The sequence below is a fragment of the Meriones unguiculatus genome, chromosome X (genome assembly GCF_030254825.1).
Source record: "Meriones unguiculatus strain TT.TT164.6M chromosome X, Bangor_MerUng_6.1, whole genome shotgun sequence".
Classification (NCBI taxonomy): domain Eukaryota; kingdom Metazoa; phylum Chordata; class Mammalia; order Rodentia; family Muridae; genus Meriones; species Meriones unguiculatus.
Window position 1 is genome coordinate 12120096 of NC_083369.1, and position 13670 is coordinate 12133765.

Consider the following 13670-nt stretch of genomic DNA (forward strand, 5'->3'; position numbering starts at 1 on the left):
TTTTTTATCAGTTACATTTTATTAACTCTGTATCCTAGCCGTGTCCCGATCCCTCATTCCCTCCCAGTCTCTCCCTCCCTCCCTCGCCTCCCAACCCCGGAAGGGAGGAGCAGTCCTGTTAGGCCACAGAGGAGGGCTTTGCAGCCAGTCCTGAAGATAACTGGTAAAACAGGATCAGATGAATGGGGAGGAGGTCCCCCCCCATCAGTGGACTTGTAAATGAATTTTAAGGTGTAGCCAGAAGTAGAAGAGACCTCTAGCAAAGGACTGATTTGTTGGGTTGACTGTGGGCATACTACAAACTGAATTTCATTCAGGAGGAAGCTGAGTGCCTTAACAACTGGGAGAGAAAATATTTCATTAAGAGAATCCAGCTAGTTACAAAACACATAACCAGGCAAATAACTGTATTAAATATCTACTCTGGGCTGGAAGGGGGTTGTTCATGCCTAGAGTTGCTAATTATCTAAAAGGCCAGCCACCTTCCAACAAATAGATTCAAGTTACTCAAATGAAAACAAATATCACAGAGGGAAATTAATCCATATAAATAATAACATCAAACATAAATGGACTACATAACACAGTTAATAAATTTAACAAGTTCTGAAAAAAAAAAAAAACAAGGGCAATTAAGAGAACTCACTGCTCTTTCATGGGACCCAGGTTTGGTTCCTAGAACCCACATAATGGGATCACAACCATCTTTAACTCCAGTTCTGGGTTCTCATCCCCACATCTGACCAAGAGTATCAGGCATGCATGTGGCATTATATATACATGCAAACAAAATGCTCATATACATGAAATAACTCAAAAAGATTTTTAAATTTCAATTATATGCCATGTACGTGTGATACTATTTTTAATTAAAATTTTTTATATTAATTATGGCTTATTCACTTTGTATCCCAGCTGTAGCCCCCTCTCTCATTCCCTCCCAATCTCACCCTCCCTCCCTCATCCTCCCATGTCCCTCTCCAAGTCCATGGCTAGGGGAGGTTCTCTTCCCTTTCCATCTGACCCTAGTCTATCAGTTCTCATCAGGACTGGCTGCATTTGTCCTCTGTGGCCTGGCAAGGCTGCTCTCGACTCAGGAAGGGGGTTGGTCAAAGAGCCTTCCACTGAGTTCATGTCAGAGACAGTCCCTGTTCCTCTTACTAGGACACACACTTGGAGACCGAGCTGCCATGGGCTACATCTGTGCAGGGGTTCTAGGTTATATCCATGCATGGTTCTTGGTTGGAGTATCAGTCTCAGAAATGACCACTGTGCCCAGATTCTTTGGTTCTGTTGCTCTCCTTGTGGAGCTCCTCTCCCTCCAGGTCTTTCTATCTCCCCCTTGTTTCATAAGATTCCCTGCACTCTGCCTAAAATTTGGTTATGAGTTTCCGCATCTGCATTCATACACTGCTGAGTAAAGTCTGACAGAGGTCTTGTGTGGTAGGCTCCTGTCCTGTTTCCTGTTTTCTCCTTCTTCCAATGTCTATCCCTTTTGTCTTTCTGAGTGAGGATTGATCATCTTACACAGGGTCCTCCTTCTTGCTTAGCTGCTTTGTTGTTGTTGTTGTTGTTTTTGGAAGGCTTATTTTTTTTATTCTTTTTCAAATTTTTTAAATTTTTGTTATTTACAGTTTATTCACTTTGTTTCCCAGCTGTAACTCCCTCCTTCATCCCCTCCGAATCCCATCCTCCCTCCCTCTTCTTCTCCTATGCCCCTACCCCAGTCCAATGATAGGGGAAGGCCTCCTCCCCTTCCATCTGACCCTAGTCTATCAGGTCTCATCAGGATTGGCTTCTTTGTCTTCCTCTGTGGACTAGTAATGCTGCTCCCCCCTCAAGTGGAGGTGATCAAAGAGCCAGCCCATGTGTTCATGTCAGAGATGGTCCCTGGTCCTATAATTGGGGAACCCTCTTGGATACTGAGCTGCCTTGGGCTACTTCTGTACAGGGATTTGAAGTTATCTCCATGCATGGAGATATCAGTCTTAGAGTCTTGTTTGGAGTATCAGTCTCAGAAAAGATCCCTGGGCCCAGATTTTTTGGTTCTGTTGCTCCCCTCGTGGAGCTCCTGTTCCTTCCATGTTTTTTTATCCTCTCCTTCTTTTATAAGATTTCCTGCATTCTGTCCAGAGTTTGGCTATGAATCTCAGCATATGTTTTGATACCCTGCTGGGTAGAGTCTTTCAGAGGCCCTCTGTGATAGGCTCCTGTCCTGTTCCCTGTTTTCTCCCTCTTCTGATGTCTGTCTCCTTGGCCTTCCTGAATGAAGATTGAGCATCTTAATCCAGGGTCCTACTTCTTGATTAGCTTCATTAGATGTACAGATTTTAGTATGCTTATCTTATATGTCTAATATCCACTTATGAGTGAGTATATACCATGTGTGTTTTTCTGATTCTGGGATACCTCACTCAGGGTGATCTTTTCTAGTTCCCACCACATGTCTGCAAATTTCATGATTTCCTTGTTTTTAATTGCTGAGTAGTATTCCATTGTGTAAATGTACCACAATTTCTGTATCCATTTCTACATAGAGGAATATCTGGGTTGTTTCCAGATTCTGGCTATTATGAATAAAGCTGCTACAAACATGGTTGAACAAATGTCCTTGTTGTGTACTTGAGCATATTTTGGATATATCCCTAGGCGTGTGATACTTTTTAATTCAAAGATACAAAAAGCTGGCAAGAGAATGCAAACAACAACAGAAAGAAAAGGGTACAGTGAAATAAACAAAAGTAGTCTTTAAGATGAAAACTGCTCTCTTCTACATCATTGGAGACACAAAGCCTAAGACTAACTCTACATCACTTGTTAAGGACACTAATACTATTCACCCAGCCTTTTGATATCACTTAAATTATGTTTCCTAAAGGCTATAGCTTCTCAAAAGATTGAAGCTAGACATTGAGTTTAAATTTAGAAAAGGACAAAATTCAATCTAAAGCCATCAGCATGCAGTTAGATTAGATAACACTCATGAAGGGCATTTTTATAGGAAGTCACAAACTGACAAAACTAAAAATAGAGACACTGGATAGAACTAGACAACTATAAAAATTAAAATTAACACTTTATTTTTTTCCGAAAAAAACAAAATCTCATTTCAATATGTTCTCACTGGTAAATTTTATAGAAGACTTAAAAGAAAATACTAATCTTTGGTAAACTGTTGTAGAAAATTTTAAAAATCCAACTAATTCTGTGAAGCTTCTATTACACTGATAACTGGGTCTGATAAAATGTCATTTAAAAAACCACACAAAAATATCCTTTTAAAATACAGATACAAAAAAAGAAAAGCAAACAAACAAACAAAAAACAAAACACAAAAACACCCAAAGTACTGGCAAAACCAAACCAAATCTACTAATGTAAAAAGTTGTTCACAGGAATGATTTGTCCTCAGAAGGATGTGGGCTAGTTAGTTGTAATTAAGGAGCCTACCACTGAGGGTCTCTGAAAGACTCTACCCAGCAGTGTATTAAAGCAGATGCTGAGACTCATAGACTAACTTTCGACAGTGTGCAGGAAATCTTAGGAAAGAAGGGAGAGATAGTAAGACCTGGAGAGGACAGGAGCTCCACAAGCATAGCAACAGAACCAAAATATCTGTGCACAGGGTTTTTTTCTCAAGGACCATTCATGGATATAACCTAGAACCCCTGTACAGATGTAGCCCATGGCAGCTCAGTATCCAAATGGGTTCCCTAGTGAGGGGAACAGGGACTGTCTCTGACTTGAACTCAGTGGCTAGCATTTTGACCACTTCCCCTGGATCGGGGAGCAGCCTTGCCAAGCCAAAGAGGAGGACAATGCAGCCAGTTCAGATGAGACCTGATAAGCTAGGTTCAGATGGAAGGGGAAGAGGACCTCCCCTATCCATGGACTTGGAAAGGGACATAGTAGGAGATGAGGGAGGGAAGGTGGGATTGGAAGGGAAGAAGGAGGGGGCTACAGCTTAGATACAAAGTGAATAAACTGTAATATAAAAAAATAAAAATTTAATTAAAAAAGAAAAATAGAGACTTTTTCATCCCAGATTTCTGAAATTCAGGCTAAAGTGCCACATGTCCATGATCATCAAGCCTGCCACTTAGTGACTGACTCTGAATTCTTTGTCTTGTGAACTTGAGAAATGAATTTTCTAACAACAGTTTTAAAAGGATTTTCCCTGAGAGTAAACACTTTTAAAAGAAGGATTAATTGCAGAGTGAATGCAAACAAGCTACTGTAGGAGAGGCTTCCCAAGAAAGGGTTTTCTCTGAGGGGCTTTCTCTGGCATTTCAGATGGCTTTTTTAATTTCTTTTTTTAATTTATTATTTACTGAAATGTAATCACTATGTGTCAGTGATGTAGCCCCTTCCCTCTTCTCCTCCTAATCCCATCCTCCCTTCCTCTTCTCCTAGTCCACTGATAGGGGAGGCCCTCCTCCCCTTCCATCTGACCCTAACCTATCAGGTCTCATTAGGGCTGGCTGCATTATCTCCCTCTCTGGCCTGGCTAGGCTGCATCCTCTCAGGGGGAGATGATCAAAGAAGGGCCACTGAGTTCATGTCAGAGACAGCACCTGATTCCCTTACTAGGGCACCCACTTGGAAACAGAGCAGCCATAGGCTGCATCTGAGCAGGGGTCAAGGTCCTTGGTTTTGAGTATCAGTCTCTGCAAAGAACCTTGGGCCTAGATTTTTTGGTTCTGTTGATCTCCTTGTGAACCTCCTGTCCCCTCCAGGATTTTCTATCTGCCCCTTCTTTCATAAGATTCCCTGCACTCTGCCCCAAGTTTCATTATGAGTCTCAGCACCTGCTTTGATATACTTCTGGGTAGAGTCTTTCAGAGGCCCTCTATGACAGGCTCCTCTCCTGTTTCCTGTTTTCTCCTTCTTCCAATGTCCATCTTGTTTGTCTTTCTGAGTGAGGATTGATAATCTTACCCAGGGTCCTCCTTCTTGCTTATCTTTTATTGGTGTACAGATTTTAGTTTGTTTATCCTATATTGTATGTCTAATATCCACTTATAAGAGAGTATATACCGTCTGTGTCTTTCTGCTTCTGGGATACCTCACTCAGGGTGATCTTTTCTAGTTCCTACCATTTTCCTGAAAACTTCATGATTTCCTTGTTTTTAGTTGCTGAGTAGTATTCCATTGTGTAAATGTGCCACAATTTCTGTGTTCATTCCTCAACTAAGGGACATCTGGGTTCTTTCCAGATTCTGGATATCCCAAATAAAGCTGCTACAAACATTGTTGAGCAAATTTCCTCGTTGTGTACTTGAGCATCTTTTGGATAAATGCCTAGGAATGGTGTAGCTTCATCTTGAGGTAACACTATTCCTAATTATCTGAGAAAATGCCAGATTGATTTCCAAAGTGGTTGTACAAGTTTACATTCCCACCAGCAAGGGAGGAGGGTTCCCCTTTTTCCACATTCTCTCCAACATGTATTGTCACTTGAGTTTTTGATCTTAGCCATTCTGATGGGTGTAAGATAAAATCTCAGGTTCATTTTGATTTGTATTTCCCTGATGACTAAGTACTTGAGCATTTATTTGTATCTCTGCCTTTCTATATTCCTCTACAGAGAATTCTCTATTTAGCTCTGTATCCCATTTTTAATTGGATTACTTGATTTGTTGCTTTTTAACTTCTTGAGTTCTTTATATATTATGGATATTAGTCCTCTGTCAGATTTAGGGTTGGTGAAAGTTCTTTCCCAGTCTGTAGGCTGTCGTTTTGTTCTGATGACAGCATTGTTTGCTTTACAAAGCTTTTCAGTTTTGTGAGTTCCAGTTTATTGATTGTTGCTCTTAGAGCCTGTTCTTTTGTTGTTCTGTTCAGGAAGTTCTCTCCTGTGCAAATTAATGTCCCCCTTTTCATTTCTGGTTTTGCTGATTTGGACAGTTTCTCTCTGCCTTTTAGTTAGTTTGGGTAAGGGTTTGTCTATGCTGTCGATTTTCTCAAAGAGCCAGCACTTGGTTTCATTGATCCTTTGAATTGTTCTCTTTGTTTCTAATTGATTTCTGCTGAGTTTGATCATTTTCAATCATATACTCCTCTTGGGTTTGTCTACTTCTCCCCCCTGTCTAGGGCTTTTAGATGTGTTTTGAAGTTGTCTGTAAGAAATATTTCACACTTTTTTTCTGAAGGCACTTAGTGCTATGAACTTTCCTCTTAGCACTGCTTTCACTGTGTTCCATCAGTATGGGTAAGTTGTTCCTTCATTTTCATTGACTTTTAGGAGGTCTCTAATTTCTTTTTTTATGTCTTCCATGACCCAACTGTCATTGAATAGAGAGTTGTTTAGTTTAGATGAGTGTGTGGGGTTTTGTTATTTATGTTGTTTTTGAGGTCTAATTTTAGGCCATGGTGGTCTGATAGGATACAAGTGATTATTTCAGTCTTCTGGTATCTGTTGAGGCTTGCTTCATGCTTGAGTAGATGGTCAATTTTGTAGAGGTCCTGAGAAGAGAGTATACTCTTTCTGGTTTGGGTGAATAGTTACGTAGACATCTATTAGGTCTGTTTGATTTAGGACCTCTGTAAGTATCATTATTTCCCTATTTCCTGTCTCAATGATCTGTCCCTTGGTGAGAGTGGAGTTTTGAAAGCTCCCATTATTAATGTGTTGGGATCGATGTGCAATTTAAGCTTTAATAATGTTTCATTTAGGAATGCAGGTACTCTTTTGGGGGGCATAGATGTTCAGGATTGTGATTCCTTTGATGAGAATGAAGTGTCCCTCCTCATCCTTTTTGAATAATTGTGGTTGAAAGTCTATTTTATTATTAGGATGGTGACTCCAGCCATTTTTATGGCTCTGTTTGCTTAAGAAGCCTTTTTTCCAGCCCTTTACTCTGAGGTAGTGTTTATTTTTGTTGCAGAGGTGTTTCTTGAATGCAGTAGAAAGTTGGATCCTATTTCCACAACCATTCTGCTACTCTGTGTCTTTTTATTGGAAAGTTGAGTCCATTGATGTTAATAGATAGATAATAGTGACCAATAAATGTTAGTTCCTTTCATTGTGGAGTTTGTGGTGATAGTGTGTTTGTGTACCTGTTTTCTTTCAATTTTTTGTTGTGATGTTATCTATATCTTGTGTTTTCTTGGGTGAAGTTGATTTTGTTAGCTTGTAGTTTTCCTTTTAGCATCATTTGCCTGGGTTGCTGTGTAGATATTTTTAAGTTTAGTTTTGTCATGGAATATTTTGTTTTCTCCTCTATGTTGACTGAAAGTTTTGCTGGGTATAGTCATCTGGGTTAATGTCTGTGTTCTCTTAGAGTGTGTAATGACATCTGCCCAGGCTCTTCTGGCTTTCATGGTTTTTGTTGAGAAGTCTGTTGTGATTCCCATAGATCTAACTTTATATGTTACTTGGCCTTCTTCCCTTGGTTATTTTCTTTGTTCTGTAGATTTAGTGTTTTGAGTCTTATGTGAGTTGAGGAGTTTCTTTTTTGGTCAAGTCTATTTGGTGTTCTGTAAGCCTCTTGTGTATTTACAGACATCTCTTTCTTTAAGTTGGGAAAATTTTCTTCTATGATTTTCTTGAAAATATGTTCTGGCACTAGGAGCCTGTAATCTTCTTTTTCATCTATTCCAATTATTCTTAGGTTTTGTCTTTTCATGGTGTCCTTGATTTCTTGCATGTTTTTAGTCAGGAACTTCTCTGATTTTATGTCTTTATTGAGAGTTGTATTGATTTCTTCAATTGTGTCTTCACTCCTCAGATTCTTTCCTCCATATCCTGAATTCTGTTGATGATGTTTACCTCTGTGGTTTCTGATCACTTCTCTCGAATTTTGATCTCCTGGAGTTTCTCAGTGTGTGTTTTCTTTATTGATTCTAATTCTGTTTTCATGTCTTGCACCATTTCCATCATCTGTTTGTATTTGGTTTCTTGTCTGTCCATGATAACCTCTATTTTTTTGTTTATTTCCTATTTATATGCCTCTCTTTGTTTGGTTGTATTTGCCTGTATTTCTTTGAGAGCTTTGTTTCCTCTTTATGTGTCTCTAATAACTGGATAAGCATAGATTTTCAATAATTTTCCTGTGTTTCTTATGAATTAAAATATCCATTGATGTTGGGGGTTGCTGGTGAAGCCACGATGTCCTGATTTTTGTTGGATATGTTCTTATGCAAGCCTCCAGCCATCTGATTGTCTATAGCCTTAGCTGTTTGTTCCTGGAGCCTGTACTTCAGATTGGATCTATCTGTATCTGGAGCCTAGAGTGTTCTTCAGGAAGATGAGAGAGTTCCATCAGTTTGAAAGTAAATATTGATGTTTCAGATGTAGCTAAGGGGTAACAGGTGCATGTGCATATGTGTGGGAGTGTTCATGCAAGCATGCCTTGAATGACTTGTTGCTAGCAAGTGTAGCTGCCTGGAAGGACAGAGTGTAAGTACAGGTGTGGGTGCTGGTTCGGTTCCTGGTCTCAGTGCACATATGCACATGCTGTGAATGGCTCGGTGGCTTACAGGCCTGCAGTACTGTGTTCCAGGCACTCAGATTTGTCTGGGTTGCACCATCTTGGCTCCAGGAATTGTTTGCCTGGACTCTACTGGGAGACCCACAGAACAGGGGCTTCAATGTTGCAAATGCTGTCCCAGTGATCCCTATGTTGCTCACAGTAAGGATGTCGGTGGGAGGGATCTTATGTCTGGCTGCTAGCTTAGAGGGACCCAGAATCTGGGGCTCTACAGGTACTTGCTAGAAGGTGCACTCACGTGCAGGTGTAAGCGGAAAGCACAGAGTTCTTAGGGTTCTCTACTCTCAGATTTGTGCCCGCAGGGGCAAATAAAAGTGTAGGAGGTCTGCTAGTGGTATCCACTGTTTGGCCGTTAGAGCAGGGAGGCCCGTACTTGGGGAAGCCACAGCAGACAGCTTAAGAAAGTAACTTGGTATTTCAAACGATTAAGCTGAAATAAGGAGAGGTGAATGGCTAGTCCAGCTGGTCCAACCATAAATCTCCATGAAGTATCCACTGACATCTCCATCCCAGTGGCAGAGTAGGATTCTGGTGCACACCCGAGGACCAATGAAGTATTTGTTCACACATAGCTTCCAGGCAACAGTGCTCATTAGGTTGCTATGCTAAGGAAGGAAAAAAAAAGTGTATCTAATACATGCATTTCTGGCTAATGGTCAGGGCAAAACTGCATACAGGACCAATGACTCTTCAAGCCAGATCAGAACTTCCTGTCAAAGACAGGAAGCAGGGCTGCTGGTTATGGAAATCTAACTGCCTGACCGATTTCCTCTACTTTCATCAAAAGCAGATTGGCCTCAAAATCAATATTTTAATATAATGAAATGAAAATGATGTTTCTGCCATTAGATTTAAGGAAAGCATGTGACAAAATGCAATGCTATGTACAACAAAAGGTTGGAGTAAACAACTGTTAGAAGGAAAATTCGTCAAGCTTATAAAGCACTTGAAAAATTCATAACTAACATAGTTATGAAATGTGTGTTTTACAAGAAGGGACTCCCTAAAGTAAGATTTCAGCTTTCACTATTTTCTAGTGAATATTGCTCCGTGGAAACATGGAAAATTAGTTTTAAAAAGTGAAAAGATACACAATGTGGAAAGAAAAAACTAAAGCATCTCTCTATGTAACAATTGTGTAGCTCTTTCCTTTTAATTGAAACCTTCCTTCCTGAAGGGAGGAAGGAGGTTTATTAGAATCAGGAAGTAAATGAAATAAGACTCAGGATGTTGTTGACCCTTGATTAACAAACCCGGTCCAGCAGGTTATGTCAGCAGTAACAATTGATGAGAAGACAAGAGATTCCAATCACCGGAACTATTGGCAAGTTGTGCTTGAATCTCTGGGGAAAGCAGCTTTCTTTAACCATCATTTATGCATTTATGACAAGAGATAGTGAGTGAGAAATCCTCCTTCTCTTCCAAGGCCTCTGGTAGGTGATAGGAGTGGGAAATGATGTTTTAATTTCCAAAAATAAATAAATAAATAAATAAATAACAGAAAGAAAATGGAGAGAAGCTTCACTTTTTGTGACAATCTCTGTGCTTGGTGGCTAAAAACGGACCTATACAAACCTATGCATAAGGGATTGTCAGAAGTAGAATGGATTACCTAGAGAGATGAAAGTTAGTGTGTGTGTGGGGGGGGGAGGAAAGGAATGGCATATGTGCATATTCATTTGCGTGGGAAGCATATGTCTAGAAAGAGCACTCTCCACTTGTAGTAAGTGTACTACATTATCAAAGTAGGACTGCTTTCCAAAACCAGGTTTTGAGTAGGAAGGGAGATTCATAAAATCATATGCAAAGAAAATCTATAAGCTGGATACTTACAGTACAAAGAAAAGAACCTGGATAACCAAGAGAACCACTGATCTGGCAAGAAATTAGTCTAATCTGAAAGACATAATGTTGAGATTAGTTGTTTTGGTCCTGTTTGAATACCATCTGGCTTAACCAGATACCATAAGGCAAGAGGCACCTATCCCAGAGGTCTATATAAAAATTCCTGAAGGACTTCTTAAAAGTAGGATAAAAATAAATGATAAAAATAATTCCACAGGCAGCTTAAAAATTCTCTTGAGTGACAGTTATGTGCATTATTTTCTAACTGAAGTCTATGTGCAATAATTAAGAGGGACTATAAAGATAGTAAGTGGAGTTTTGAAATTTGTTTCCAGTTCTTCATTCCTATCTATCTGATGGGAATTCAAGCTTGTGAAATTAAAAAACACAATGATTGTTGGGTCTAGCCTGAAACTTGTTGTTTCATTGGCTCCTCTTAAGCCTCTTTTATGTGGTCCTGGATGTCATGTTGTTCAGTGATGGTGGTGGGATGCCTATAGAGTTTGCAGAATAGCCTTACGTTTTGGGAGTTATCAGAATTCCCTTTGAATGTGTTCTCCAATCATTTGGTTCCCACATGCACTTGTTTCCTTCAATATCGTCTGCAAAATGCTGCTGCTCACTTTCCTTGTTAATCAGTAATTAGCACTGACATTTCTTTGCCTGTTCTGTTGTTCTTTCTAACATGAATACCTCTCCTACTTAAATTTCTCATTGTGTTCTTAGATCTTTTCTATCAAGATGGAATAGAAATGCGAGTGAGCTAGACTCAAGCTGTTATGTAGCTAGTTAAATATTAGAAGAATTGGAGGGCATTAGGTCTTGACCCCTCGCTCAGAATCAACATCAGGTAAAAATGAGTATTGGAACTGTGGGACTCTAATTATTGGTTAGAAGAATGACTCCAGAGTCATAGTTCCCATCCTGGGACAATATGTGACATCCTGAACTTCCCAGAAGATCATTAGTTGAAACTAAAACTGATTCCAGGATTCCTGAAACTTGTAAGACAGCAGTAGTCTTTCAGATAACGAACAAGGACATACATTGATCTTGGCAGAACAATTGATCTAAATGGCTATGACAATGACCTGCCCAAGAAAATGCACCTCAGGAAAGCCATATGCTTCAGAAATTTTAGAAATGGCAGAAATCTTGCTTAAACGTACATTAGCATAATGGTCTCCTTGGCCTTGATCCACTCCCACCCATTAAGAGTGACACACTTTACTCTGTAATAAATTGTGCCTGTCTTCTACAATTATACTTTATGTCCCTTGTCTGAATCCACCCTTTCACTTTTGTGTGTAGGCATGTCAGATGTCTTCCTCTCCCCACATGTTTTAGACAGTTTCCTCTGAGAATAGAGGGCACTGCTTTTCTTGACTGGCTGTTGAGAACTCTCCAGAGGTTTCCTGTCTCTGCCTCCTTCTCCCCCAGTGCTAGAATTACAGAAGCATGCTAAGGCATCCAGTTTTTATGTAGATGCTGAAGATCTGAATTTGGGTTCTCATACTTGCACACCAAACACTTTATCAACTGGTCAGTCTTTACAGCTCTTTCTCTGGTCTTCGCTGTTAGGAAGCAAAATCAGAGAGAGGAGAGGGATCAAAGATGGTGACGCCAAGATGACACTGTGTCTGAAGCAGTGACTACACAGCAACCAACAGACAGAACTCTGGGCCCTAAAACACTAGCAATTTTGTTTCCCAGGTAAAAGGAAACCCCACGGTGTAGGAAGCAGTCAAGTCCATTCTCAGGTCACCCAGATAATTCCCAGAAGAGTTCTTGGGCCCTGGCAGGCACTTGGTTGCCAGCTCAGAGCCACATGCCTGTGGGCTCTGACCTCCATCGCAGGCTGAAGTGTGGGCCCCACAACACCAGAGACTGGGATTTCTAGTCCAGAGAAAAACCCACAGTGAAGGAAGCAATTGGGACCTCAGGTCATCCATCCAATCCCTAGAGAAGGTCCCAGGGTCCAGTGGGTGCTCAGCCACCAGCCCAGAGACCTGTCTGTGTGCCTGACTCACCATCCCAGACAGAACTGTGAGCTCCAGGGCCACAGAGACTGGGTTTCCCTGTCAAGAGGAAATACACCTGTGAGGGAAATAGCAGGTCCAAACTCAGGGCACTCAGCCAAACCTCCCTGCCTCCTAAAAAGTTCCTATAGGCACCCAGCCGCCAGCATGGGGCCACTCATTTGCTTCTCACTGTAGTCCCCATCCCAGACTGAACTGTGGACCCCAAAACAACACAGACTGGGACTCCCTTTTGGGAGGAAACCCCACTGTGGGGGAAACATCAGGTCTGACCTCAGGACATCCAGCTCTGGAAAAGTTTCTGGGCTCCCACAGGCTCTATTCTCTAGCCTCCAGCTGCATGCATGAGTGCTGCACTCACCTCCCACTGATTAACTCTTGGGTACTGGGGCACAGAGCTCCAAACTCAAACCTACAAAAACCTGGGATCCATGGGATCAGCCCTAGACACTGCACCAAGGTGCAACCTGTCTCCCTAGCTAAACTGACCAAGCAGCGGGACACCCTGCCTCTTCAAGAGGCCTGTGCCCAGAAAACACAGTGTAAGTGCAGCAGCAGCAGCCCAGTAAATTCAGAGCAAGGAACCCAGAGTCAGGGCAGCTATCTACAGGACTTCTCCTGGTAAAAGGAGAGCCACCATGACTACCAACAACCACAGTTACCACACAAGTCCATACACCTGAGGTGAGCTGTGGCAATTCCTGAGAAGCACTGGCTATTTGGTCACCATAGCCCAAAAGCTGAGGAGGCCTCCTTCAGGTACAACAATCTTCCTGCCAAGGGGATTCTCCCCACCCCAGGATTGCAGGAGGTACCAGAATCTAACAGCCATCATGTAAGCCAGATGGGTAGAGGGCAGCATAAAAGAACAACCAAAAAAAGCCAAAGCAATATGGTATCTCCAGAACCCAGTTATTCAGGGACAAGCAGCTCTGGACACCCTATCATAAGTGAAATCCAAGAAGATGACCTTATATCTATGCTTATGAAGAGGTTAATGGAGGGAATAAAAAAATGTTTAAAGAATTAGAGGAAGATAAAGTCAAACAGATTATGGCCATCCATAAAGAAATAGAAGAAGTCAAACATATTATGGCTTTCCACAAAGAAATGGAGGAAGATAAAGTCAAAAAGAGTATGGACATCCGAAAAGAAAATACAGGAAGGTGAAGCCAAACAGTTTGTGGCCTTCAGAGAGGAAAGAATTAAGTCACTGAAAGAAATAAAGGAAACATAGGAACATTCAAACAAACAGGTGAAGGAATTGAAGTTAAAACAGGAAAATATAGTCAGA